Source organism: Helianthus annuus, chromosome 10 (genome assembly GCF_002127325.2).
Source record: "Helianthus annuus cultivar XRQ/B chromosome 10, HanXRQr2.0-SUNRISE, whole genome shotgun sequence".
In the NCBI taxonomy this organism is placed as follows: Eukaryota; Viridiplantae; Streptophyta; class Magnoliopsida; order Asterales; family Asteraceae; genus Helianthus; species Helianthus annuus.
This window is the reverse complement of record NC_035442.2, coordinates 59,529,346-59,542,088: the sequence shown is the minus strand read 5'-3', so window position 1 is coordinate 59,542,088 and position 12,743 is coordinate 59,529,346. Positions and strand designations below refer to the sequence as shown.

The 12,743-nt window shown below is 34.5% G+C and overlaps 1 long non-coding RNA gene across 1 annotated transcript; it reads left to right on the top strand.

The window, feature by feature from the left end:
• The first annotated feature begins 327 nt into the window (after positions 1-327).
• Positions 328-1,042, top strand: LOC110881634. The gene is made up of 2 exons (XR_002559832.2): positions 328-766; positions 972-1,042. It is a non-coding gene; the product is annotated as an uncharacterized LOC110881634 (long non-coding RNA).
• The last annotated feature ends 11,701 nt before the right edge of the window (positions 1,043-12,743 follow it).

Genomic DNA, 12,743 nt, shown 5'->3' with positions numbered 1-12,743 from the left:
TTTTCGCGTTAAAAGTGGTTTTCATTTGAACCATCGTCTATATATATATATATATATATATATATATATATATATATATATATATATATATATATATATATATATATATATAGGCTAATTATAATGAGAAAACTCACCCCAGTTAAGAAAACCCAGTAAACCCTCATATGTGGCTAGGATTGAGCCACATCACCTTATGTATAATGATGAAGACAAGGGCAATTTCGTCATTTTCCCTATTGTTGACTTAATGTAAAAAGTGACGGCTCCTGTTTTCTTCTTTTTCTAATCTCATGCATTGATTTATGAAGTGTACTTTGTACTATCACCTTTAGTCTTTTTGTTTTTTTTTTGTAACATAAATGTGTTTTCAAATCTCTCACATCTCATTTCTCCCAAAAAATGAAATGAAGAACATATTTTACTTCCTAAAAATCCAAGAGATAGATGGTTAGAGAGAGAAGATCAGAGAGAGAGAGAGAGGCAATAAGGAATGTGAGAGAGGCAGTGAAGATCGGAGAGAATATCAGAAGATCGAACGGGTGTTCCATACAACATCAGATTCAGATCTGGTTCAGATCCGAAATCCAAAAAGATGATCCAGTTCCAAGATGCTACCAGATCCAAAAGATGCTCCAGATCCGGTTGAAGATGTTTCGATGTTGAAGATGATATTCCATATAACGGTTCGATGTTGAAGATGATCCAAAAGATGTTCAATATTGAACATGATGTTCCAAATCTAAAAGATCCTCCAGATCCATAAGTATGTTTGTTTTCGGGGTTTTTTTTTTTCAGATTTGTTTTTTTTTGTGTTTTATAGATCTTCATTTTTTGTTTTTTGTAGATCTGTAACTTTTTTTTATTTTTTTTTGTTCAAGAAGATGAATGTTTTTTAGTTCTTCTTTTCTGGATATGTTGTTTTTTATTACTGATTTTTTTTATTTTTTTTGTATAAAATTTGTTTTCAGATCTGAACAAATGGAAACAATTTGATTTAAGTTCTTATGTATTGGATTAAAATCTAAGTTACTTTCTTGTTTATTGTTATGATGATTGAATCTAAAAAATATGCTGTTGTTGGATTCTTGTTAATAAAGTTAGATTTTTTATATACATGTTATATTTTTGATGTAACAATTCTCATAACAATTTTTTGCGTCTTAGTTATGAAACTCCAAGATCTAGGCATTTTTTATGTAACACTATGTAACCGGGTGTTAGAAATGTAACAATCGAAGAAAAAAAGCATGTTATATTTTTTTGTGTTACATAAATAGTGCCAGTTACGTTTTTTTGTGTTAGATAAATAATGCCCGTTACATTTTTTGTAACAATCAAAGCAAAAATGGCTGTTACATTTTTTTGTGTTACATAAAAAATGTAACAATCAAAGAAAAAAATGACTGTTAATTTTTTTGTGTTACATAAAAAATGTTACAATCAAAGAAAAAATGTTTGTTACATTTTTGTGTTACAGAAATAATGCCCGTTACAGAAAATAAAGTGCATTGTTACACTTTTTTAAATTACTGTAAAAATAAAGTGTGTTGTTACATTTTTTCCAGGTTATTGTAAAAATAAAGTAACTGTTACGGAAACAAAGTGTGTTGTTACATTTTTTCCAGGTTATTGTAAAAATAAAGTAACTGTTACGGAAACAAAAGTGGTTGTTACATATGTGACGTAAAATTGATCATGTAAAAATTATATGTTACGTTTCTATGTAACATTTGATCATAGAAAAATTATATGTTACGTTTCTAGGTTTCTTATAGGCAAAAGTGAATCCTAGCCATCCTAACACATGTAACAAAACCAAAAAAAAATATTTTACAAAACCAAAAAAAAATATACGAGTAAAAAAGGATCCTAGCCATGAAATATATTAAAAAATTGATGGATGTCTGTTTGTCATATGATGGATGTCTCTTGTAAGAGAAATTATAGTAATGTTCCAATATTACCCTTTAGTACATGAAATATATTAAAAAAATGAGACAAAAAGACAAAAAAGCAACTTATGGGCAAAAGTGAATCCTAGCCATCCATCAAGTATGATCAATGGTTGTTATTGGGTTTTCAGGGTTTATTCAACTCAAGTGGGTTTTCAATTTATCCTTGCCCTATATATATATATATATATATATATATATATAGGTAGAGGATCCTGTAAAAAAGGCCCAAAGTGTGAGAAAGGTAAGAAAGAATCTTAACCATTAGATTTTTCTTTTGATCTGAATTGAAAATTATAGGGGTAATAAAGTCTTTATATCCATTCAAAATAGGAAACTGTAAATCAAAATTCCTATAATTCCGATCTCTCTCCAATTGATCGTACAGTTTCTCTCTCTCTCTCTCTACAATTTCAAAACCCTAATACCGATAAACCTCCATATCGATAGAACAGCGGCGACGGCGAGCGGCAGCGACGACGGCGAGCGACGAGCGGCGAGCGGCAGCGGCGAGCGGCAGCGGCGACGGCGAGCGGGCAGCGGCAGTGGTTGTGCGGATCGGCAGCGGTGGTGCAGCAGTGGTGGTGCCGGAAGTGCCAGTGGTGGTGCCGGAAGTGGAGAAGATGATACAGAGGTGTTTTTTTGTACTGAATGGTGTTTTTTTTATTTACTGCTGAATGGTGTTATTTTTGTGCTGAATGGTGTTATTTTTGTACTGAATGGTGTTGTTTCTGTACTGAATGGTTTTTTTATCTAATGCTGAATGGTGTTATTTTTGGGCTGAATGGTGTTATTTTTGTGCTGAATGGTGTTATTTTTGTGCTGAATGGTATTATTTTTGTACTGAATGGTGTTATTTTTGTGCTGAATGGTGTTATTTTTGTACTGAATGGTGTTGTTTTTTTACTGAATGGTTTTTTTATCTAATGCTGAATGGTGTTATTTTTGTACTGAATGGTGTTATTTTTGTGCTGAATGGTGTTTTTTTTATTTACTGCTGAATGTTGTTATTTTTGTGCTGAATGGTGTTATTTTTGTACTGAATTGTGTTATTTTTCTTGTACTGAATGGTGTTTTTTTATTTACTGCTGAATGGTGTTATTTTTGTGCTGAATGGTGTTATTTTTAGCTGAATGGTGTTATATTTTCTGAATTGTGTTATATTTAAAACACCATGTATGAACATGCTCTGAATGGTGTTATATTTATGGACGGTTATAAGTCCTAAAATCCAGGTTTTTCTCTCTCCAAATTCTTAAATCAAGGATTACCATATTTGAATTTGTTAATGCATTTACAATCCTACCCTTTTCAATTAATTTTAATCTAATGGTTGAGATTCTTTCTTACCTTTCTCACACTTTTGGTCTTTTTTACAATAACTCCACCCTATATATATATATATATATATATATATATATATATATATATATATATATATATATATATATATATATTATAAGAAAAACTTTGACGAGTATTAAAGATTTTAATAATTAAATGATGAGTTACTGTCCGGAGAAATAATAACGGTTTATTTTATTTGGACACTTAATTTTTGTGGTATCTTGTCAGGTTTTAAAAACAAACGAGACTCTGTCTGATTTTTTCTAAAATAAAATAAAGCGTATTTCTAACTTTATCCCTCAAAATTGAATTAATTATGTATTTTCATAGATTTAGAGAGAATGGTGAAAAGTGTGAGAACGGTGAGAACGATTTTGAAGTTGACATATGGCATTGATACTAAATTACACTAAAGGGTAATATTGTCAAAAAACCCACACATGAACTGGGTTTTCAAATAAAACGCAATAAAAACACCAAATTCGGAAAAAACGCCATGAAAATACCCAGCTAAAACGCCATAAAACACTCAGTTCAGAAGAAACGTCATGAAAAACTCAGTTTAAAACGGCATAAAACACTCAGTTCAGAAAAACGCCATGAAAATAGCTAGTTAAAACGCCATAAAAACACATAGTTCAGAAAAACGTCATAAAAGTAACTAGTCTAAAACGCCATAAAACACCCGGTTCAGAAAAAACGGCATAAAACCCATTTCATTTTTTTTTCGAAAAGTATATCAATAGTATACTCGTTCGAAAGATTAAAAAACGCTGAGTTTTTGGTGTAATTTTTTTTTAGAAAAATAATCACGTATAAAAAAGTTATTGGCGTTTAAATATGATTGGGAAAAATGGCATGTGATTAGCATGTGCATCCTTGTTTGGATCTTCCAATTTTACCCCTCCTGGTACTTATAAGGCTCCCATTATTAAAAAAATGTCACCGCATCATCTTAGCCACAAATCACAAAGATCCTATGGATGAAAATCGTTCTCACTGTTTACACACTTCAAGTCATTTCCTCCTGCTCCCATTTCTCTCTCTCTCTCTCTCTATATATATACCCACACTGTGATAAACAATCATCAAAGCACTTCCACAAACCCATCAGACAAAGCAGACGGTTTGATAATAACATGTACTAACCGAAGCTTTTAATAACTATAGCAAGTGAAAATCAAATTTTGACATTCTAAAATCAAATAAATAAAGGTGGAAATGGATGAGTTAATATAATATGAAGGAAAAGATTAAAAAGATATACATAAGTATTATAAGTAGGTTCATAATTATTTGATGTTAGAATAGAATATGAAATGTAGAAAATCAACTAAATGTATATGAATTTTAGAAGGAAAAAGTTATAGAGTGATGAGATAAGATGTAAAAAACATGTGTTCATATAATAAATTTAATTAATTTAAATTAATATGAAATGTGAAATCAATGCGAAACGACCGTAGATATGATTCCATGATGGTAATCTCACAATTGGTTCAATAAACTTACAAACATAGGTTCATAAATCCCAAAAACTGTATTTCAGTAGCTAATATTCTCAAATTAGTTATTAACTTATAGTTTGTCATACAATATAAATAGTTTAAAGTAAGCATACAACAAAAATTGAGAATATGAGCTAAAGCCTAAAAGCATGAATAATCTCAAGGTATTTTGTACGCTGATATTTGCTTATTCGTGTGTTCGATTATTGGTGTGTGGAGGCACACAATTTAATTGAGATATATGTAAGGCTCATGTCATAGATAGATCACACCAATAAAAAATTAACAAGCGTACTGTACAATGCATCACAAGAGCCACCAATAACCAAACCGAAGGGTTTTAAAATCCCCTTAACCGTTTTTTAATGACAAATTTCTTTTTAATTCATGTCATCTGTAATACTTGAACCCAAGATCCCCCCCTCCCCTAAGGTGTTTAAAGGCTTCACCTTTGCCAAGGGACCACCACCCCATTGGTTAAAATCCCCTTAACCGTAATTTTGGCTTCGGTGGTAATGAATACTCAAAACCCGATAAACTAACTTAAGTACTATACAATATATCACGAGACGCTGATAAACTAACGGCAAACGAGTATCCTGTTGTAAATCGCCACTCCCGCCGCATCGCGCGGGTAAACGACTAGTATATATATATATATATATATATATATATATATATATATATATATATATATATTCAAGGAGGAACCACTCGTTTTCTTTTTTTTTCTCTCTCTTTTTCTTTTACACTAGAATATTACTCTCTCTTCTTACATTTCTCTTTCTCTCATTTTATATTAACAAAACCCAAATGGAGATCCAAAAAAAGGGGTGGGGTCACCGGTAATTGTGGCAGATCGGGGAACGAATCCCGGCAAGATAACTGATCGGGGTGACGTAGACGACGACGATGTTGGTGCACTACATCTGCTGATTACGTCTTGTATCGAGTCATTATCTTAGAACGTTAGATCTGGACTTGAAATACGAGATATGGTCAAAATGTATAGGTTTTAGGTTAGTGGATCGCTCATTAGGCCCATTAGGGTTTGGACCGCTCGAGTGGACATGTTTGGACCGCTCGAACGGCAAAGCAGTTTCTGGGCCGCTGATATGACATGGTTGGACCGCTTTTGTGTCATCATGTTGGACCGCTTATTGGGCCTGTCCAATAAGCGGTTCCAGATGGTTCAAGAAGCCCAATTAGCGGTTCCAGATGTCTATAAATAGTCCGATGAGCGATCTCAGTTGTAACGTTGGATAGAAATCGTGCCGAGGTTCTGCTGGTGCGAGATTTGAGCTGTAAACGTTTGAAATCAATAAACAAGTAGTTAAAAGTGATTTGCCTGCTGTTTCTACCTTAGTTTCTTGTTATTCCGCACCTGAAACCAAGGAGAAAGCCTCTGAACGACTCGTTTGGGTATCAGAGCTCAGGAGGAGGTTCTCTGCAGAAATCAGCTGGATTTAGTCACTTTTTCTTACTTCTACACTTTCTTTTTCTGATTAGGGAAGATTTCACGGTCGGAATTTGGTTAAAATCTCAGAGATTGTGCAAAATAGTACCGTGACAAACCCTGGAAAGTTTCAAATCAAAATTCGAAGTCTAAGTGGATCAAAATTGGATTTGATTGAGGACCGCTCGTTCGAACATAGTCTGAACCGCTCGACCGAACAGTTCTGGACCGCTTTTTCGGACAGGTGGGAACCGCTCATCCGGACGGATTGAGGATCGCTCATTCGAAAGATCAGTTCGAAAGATCAGGAATCGCTTATCCGGACGAATCAGGAACCGCTCATTCGGTCGGTTGGATCGTTCATCCGGACAAACTTCTTGAATCGCTTATTTGGACCAATTTCTGAACCGCTTATTCAATCAATCGAGGATCGCTCATTCGGTCGGATCATTTCTGGATCGCTTATTTGTCATCCGGATAGCCTATCTGGATCGCTTATTGGACACAGTATTCTCTGGTCCGCTCTTTTAGACCATCCGATCAGTTTTTGTGTCAGATTGCTGATTGGTTCGCTTATTCATCACAGTGTTTGAAAAACGTGTTATCGAATCATGGATTTTAATATCGTTAACAGGACTCAAGAAACACTTGATAGAATAAAAATATTAAAGAATGAGTTTGATTCCTTTTCAGGTTTTCCAGGAGAAAGCACAAGATGTGTCATTGAGAGATACAAACATCTTGTTAGTTCAATGTCTGATTTAGATATTAAAAAAGCACCAGAAGAGTGGGTTGAAAAATTTATCAGTGCTTTACCGAAAGAAGAATGGGAAGATTATGTCTTGAACTTGAAATGTTCTAGAGAATTTTCTCAACTGACAATTTCTCCACTCATTAAAAGGATTGAAGAACAGATGGTGATCAAGGATGAGAAAAGGAAAGAAAAAGCTGTAAAAGTCAAAGAATCTGTAAAGAATGAATTGTCAAGGTCTGCATCAGTATGCTCAAATTGTCACAACTTCAAGACAGTCAATGCCAAACTTGTGAAGGATGCAGAAAGTTTAGCATTGGAGATCAAGAAGTTGAACAATAAGAAGAAAGCTGATGAAAAACAGATTCTAGACTTACAGGGTATTTGTGAGAAGTTGAAAGTCGAAAATGCCAAACTGTTGGGTAGTGTGAACAGTTTGACATTAGAGAACAAAGGTTTGAAAGAAAATGAAAAGATCTTTGAAAGCAAACAGAAATCATCAGAAAATGAAGATTTCTGGATAAAATTGGAGAACAGAAATCTTAAAGCTAATGAAGTGAAACTTCAAGAACAGATAAATGTTTTGGAAAATGAAAAATCTGTTCTTGAAAACTTGAAAAATGAAAATGAAAATTCAATCAAGTCTCATCTTGAAAGAATATCTAAGCTTGAAGACGAAGCTAAGAGTTCAAGGATCAAGATTGATGAACTTGAAAAGAAATTGATCAGTTTTGCGACCAAATCTGACAAGTTGAATATTCCTTGTCCAAAACCGATCAATTCAGTTCCAATAAGTGACTGTGTCACAAACTTTGACTCTGTCAAAGTTGAAGATTGTGATGATGCATCCGATGATGAAAATGTTAAAAAAGAAAAACAAAAATTGGTTTTAAATTTGAAAGAAAAATTTCAGAAAACTGTTTTGCAATCGACCGAAAAAGGTGAATGTTCTAAGCAAAAGCCTTTGAGGAAGAAAGCAGAACAGAAACAAAAAGATAATAAAAGTTCATCGGATCGATCATCCAATCAAAAACAAAATTTACAAAAAATAAAAAATGAAAACTCAAAAAATGTTGGTAATAAGTGGTGCAGGTCAGACCACAGTGCTAAAACGTCAAATCCATCAAAGTTGAGGAAGGAATATCACCAGGCCAAACAGTGTTACGACTTGAGTGTTTGGTACAACGGTGATAACTGGTACGATAACAGAATGTGTTACAGCTGCGGCTATCATGGACACATTGCTGTTAATTGCCAGTACTGGAGATATGAGATCAGGAGGTGCTATAACTGCAATATCAAAGGTCACATTGCCCGAGATTGCCCGAGGAGATCAATGGGAAGATCAAGGGTTATGTCTCAGAAAGTGGCAAGAATTCCAGTCAAGGTCAAGCCCGAAGAACTAAAAGTTCGAGAACCAAAAGTTCAACAACCGAAAGTTCTAGAGACGAAAGTTAAACTTTCTCAGGGGCAGAAAGACCGACTGAGGAAGAAGAGAAAGAAAGCGAGAGAATATCTCGAGAAGATTTTGTCCTCGGGTTCACCGAACAAAAAGATTGAAAGTTCTGATGAATCGACTCCCTCAGCCGCAAAAACAAGCAAGACGAATTCATCAGATACAAATCTGAGGACAGAACAGAGAGAGAAGAAGAAAGAAAAGGTCGGCGATGAATCTGACAGGTCAAAGTCGGACAAGCCACCTTCAGGCAATGATTCTGGTATGGTAAAACCAGAGGAGCCATTGGTTGAGGTAAAAGTTGAGAATTCTAGTTTAACAATGGATGAGAAAAACTTTCCACCATTGTTGAGCAAGAATTCAAAATCACCCAAGGGCAGTCAGGCTTGGGTGAAATTGTTTAAATAGAAAAACCTGACTTGCCGGAGATCCCAAGATGGTATCGTGGATCATGAATCGGCACATTTCTTGAGAAATTTAACTTTGGTGATTTTTCGCCTCGTACGTGGTAAATCAGGGACATTAATTTGTACTTGATTTTCTACTGATGGTTTATGATCAAACTGGAAATGATAAATCTTTAAAAGGTTTGAAGAAAACAAGATGATGAGATAACCCCAAATCTACAAATGGTTGGAACACAAACTAATTTTTCCGGAAAAACCATTTTGATTGAAACAAACTTAAGTGTTTTGAAATCATTATGGGAAAATAGTTTGTTGTGAGGGGGAGTTCTGATTGTTTTTGCACGAGAATAGTGAATTGAGGTAATTCACATAATGTTGTCAAGTTTCTTGTATAGTTTGTTTTCAATTTTTTTTCTTCAGAAAATCAAAATTGAAATATATTTTGATTTTAGGGGGAGTAAGAAAATTTTGAAAAATTGAAAAAATTGAAAAATGAAAATGAGTTTTGTTGCAAAAAGAGGAGATGATAGTACATCGGTGGACTATCACAGCATGCTAGAGATTTGTAAAGACAAAATTGTTTTTAAACAAGTCTTACTAATGATGTGTCAGTAGGCTTCACACAGTTAGTAAATTGTATTCGAGATATAAACATAAAATCAAAACTTACTTATTTTGTGGGGAACACTACTTGGATATATAGGTAACCCCTGAAATCTCGTTTGAAAGGTTTCTTATTCTGGAATACTAGGTTCTTGTACTCAATTGATGTCTGGGGTATTATTCCGGGACTTCTGCTGAACGGTAGTTCTGACCTAGTCCCTGGCTAATACTTTCTTCATATGCTTGAAACAGAGCATAAAGCCCTCAGCTGATTAGACAATAAAATTGATGATCAGTTGTTGTAGCTGAAAAGATCCTCTAAAGGGGACCCACTGCTAAGTCGAAGCTGATATCTCTCTGCTGAACGGAAGTTCTGACCTGAGATCCCTCAGTTCTCGCATTTTTCCCCTAATTTATATACAGATATCATTTGTAGTTATACTTACCTGTAGATCAGAATATTGGGATCTGGATACGGGAGTATATTCAAGAGGTGGGACACTCAAATAAGTCTAAGTTCTAAAACATTAAATACGTATCTTGAATCAATTGAAAACTTGTGTAGAGGTTTAAGTGGACAACAATACTGACAATCAGAAGTAAATTTGTTTTTAACATTTGCTGATTAATCAAGATCAACGGTGTTGGTGATATGTCTCAAAAACCGATATGATCCTCTTGCACAATCTCTCAAAAATAGTGTTTATTTCTGTATTGTTCAAAATTCAAAAATCCAAAAATATTGTATTTTTGTTTGATATTTGAAAACTACAAAAAGATTTTCGACAACAGAGTGTGAAGAACTGATATTTGACATTTCAAGTGCTAAACATGTTGAACTTGTGGTTTGAGAGAGAGTGTTAAATTGTGAAGATTTGAAATGCAAATTTGGTTCATTAACTTGATGAATAAGTTGAATGGTAACCTACAGTTTGATCTTCATAATTCTTCTTTTATGATTTGTTGATTCATTAAGTTGAATTGCAAATTGTATTAGTTTGTAATAGTATGGTTGAGTTTTGCAGGTTTCTGATCCTGTTGCTACGAATAGCCAGGAGATACATCAGAACCAGAGGAGAGCTTAAACAGAGAAAGCCAGGAGTTGATTTCAATGGTGATAACGATTTCCAGACAGAGATCTCAGCATTATGTTAGGGGGAGTCTGATGAAAGTTAGAGCCAGAGAATGATCCAGGCATACGATTCCAGGAAGGAATTCCTGAAGATTGATAGAATGACAAAGAAAGAAAAGCCCGAAGACTGATCAAGACTGAAGAACTGAAGATAGCATTGTTGTGACTCGATAGTCGACTCCATCAACATCTGAGGGGGAGTCTGTTGGTGCACTACATCTGCTGATTACGTCTTGTATCGAGTCATTATCTTAGAACGTTAGATCTGGACTTGAAATACGAGATATGGTCAAAATGTATAGGTTTTAGGTTAGTGGATCGCTCATTAGGCCCATTAGGGTTTGGACCGCTCGAGTGGACATGTTTGGACCGCTCGAACGGCAAAGCAGTTTCTGGGCCGCTGATATGACATGGTTGGACCGCTTTTGTGTCATCATGTTGGACCGCTTATTGGGCCTGTCCAATAAGCGGTTCCAGATGGTTCAAGAAGCCCAATTAGCGGTTCCAGATGTCTATAAATAGTCCGATGAGCGATCTCAGTTGTAACGTTGGATAGAAATCGTGCCGAGGTTCTGCTGGTGCGAGATTTGAGCTGTAAACGTTTGAAATCAATAAACAAGTAGTTAAAAGTGATTTGCCTGCTGTTTCTACCTTAGTTTCTTGTTATTCCGCACCTGAAACCAAGGAGAAAGCCTCTGAACGACTCGTTTGGGTCAGCACACGATCCTACAGACGACAGTGTTGAAAGCGGTGGAAGGGGGTGATGTAAACGGCGGCGACAGCGGTGGTGGCACGGTGATGGTGATGGCGGCTGTGATGGTTTTGTTGATTTCATATGTAAAAGTTTTTTTTTTTTTTTTTTGAAAATGTTTGCATATGTTACACTGTTCTTGTGTACATTAGTAAAAGACAACGCGCGTAAAAAATATTCGACAGCGTACTTAAAATAACATTCGACGTCGTCGGTAAAAAAAAATTCGACAACGTGCATTAAAAAAACCTTTCGACAAGCGGGGGTTTTGTCGATTTCTTATGTGTGTAAATAAGTCAAGATATGGACTTTGACAGTGTGCGTAAAAAATGTTTGACAACGTGCGTAAAATACGTCTTTATGCAATACACCACTACGTAAAAAAATAAACAAAAACATTTACGTTCGACAAAGACAACACGCGTAAAAAAACATTTGACAACGTGCGTTGAAAAACATTCAACAACGTGCATTAAGAAAAACGTTCTGACACCATCCGTCGGCCGGTGCAAAAAAATATGTTTTCCATTCAACAACTTGCGGAAAAAAATGTTTGACAACTTGTGTAAAAAATGTTTTTTACGCCTCTGATCGCTGGCCCGAGCTCCTCTTAACGTCACACTTAAATCTATTTTCGAAACGTATGTAAAAACGTGCGTAAAATAGTTTTTACGTACATTTTTTTATTTTGTTATGTAAAAGAATTTACGGCTGGTGTTAGTTTTTAGAAGGGAGGCATCTTACGGGCCAACGTAAAACATCAAACGTAAATAGAACGCCAACGTAAAACATCAAATGTAAAAAAATGTAATAAGAGAAATATTAAAATAAAAAGGGCGGTTTATTTTGGTCGAACATAAAATGTAACCGTTCGCTCCGACGTAAACCATCAAACATAAAAAAAAATAGAAAAGCTTGGGACGTTAAAAGTTGGTCTATGTTTTCAATTTTTTACATTTGTTTAAAAATGTAATAAAGAAGATGTTTTTTTACATTTAAAAAAATAGACAAAAAACAATAAAAAGATTTGACGGTTTGATTGTAGAGTCAAAACCAATTAAAAGACTCCTGATATGATTCTTGTCAATAATTAATGGCCCTTTAACCAAATTACCAAATAACCCTTTTCTCAATAAATTAATACTTTTCACAAAAGACAAATAACATTATGACATATGGTTATTAAAATTCAATCTCAACCACACATGTAGAAAGATCTAAGGTTGGTAATAGTTCCTATGGTTTTCTAAACTAAGGGTGGTTTCTATTTTACCCAATCCCTATATAGGGGAAAGTTCATTTGAGATGCAATTTATTGTGAGAAGAAAAATAAGAAAGGGCATATTAGTAAAATATTGTTTCATTTATAACTCATAT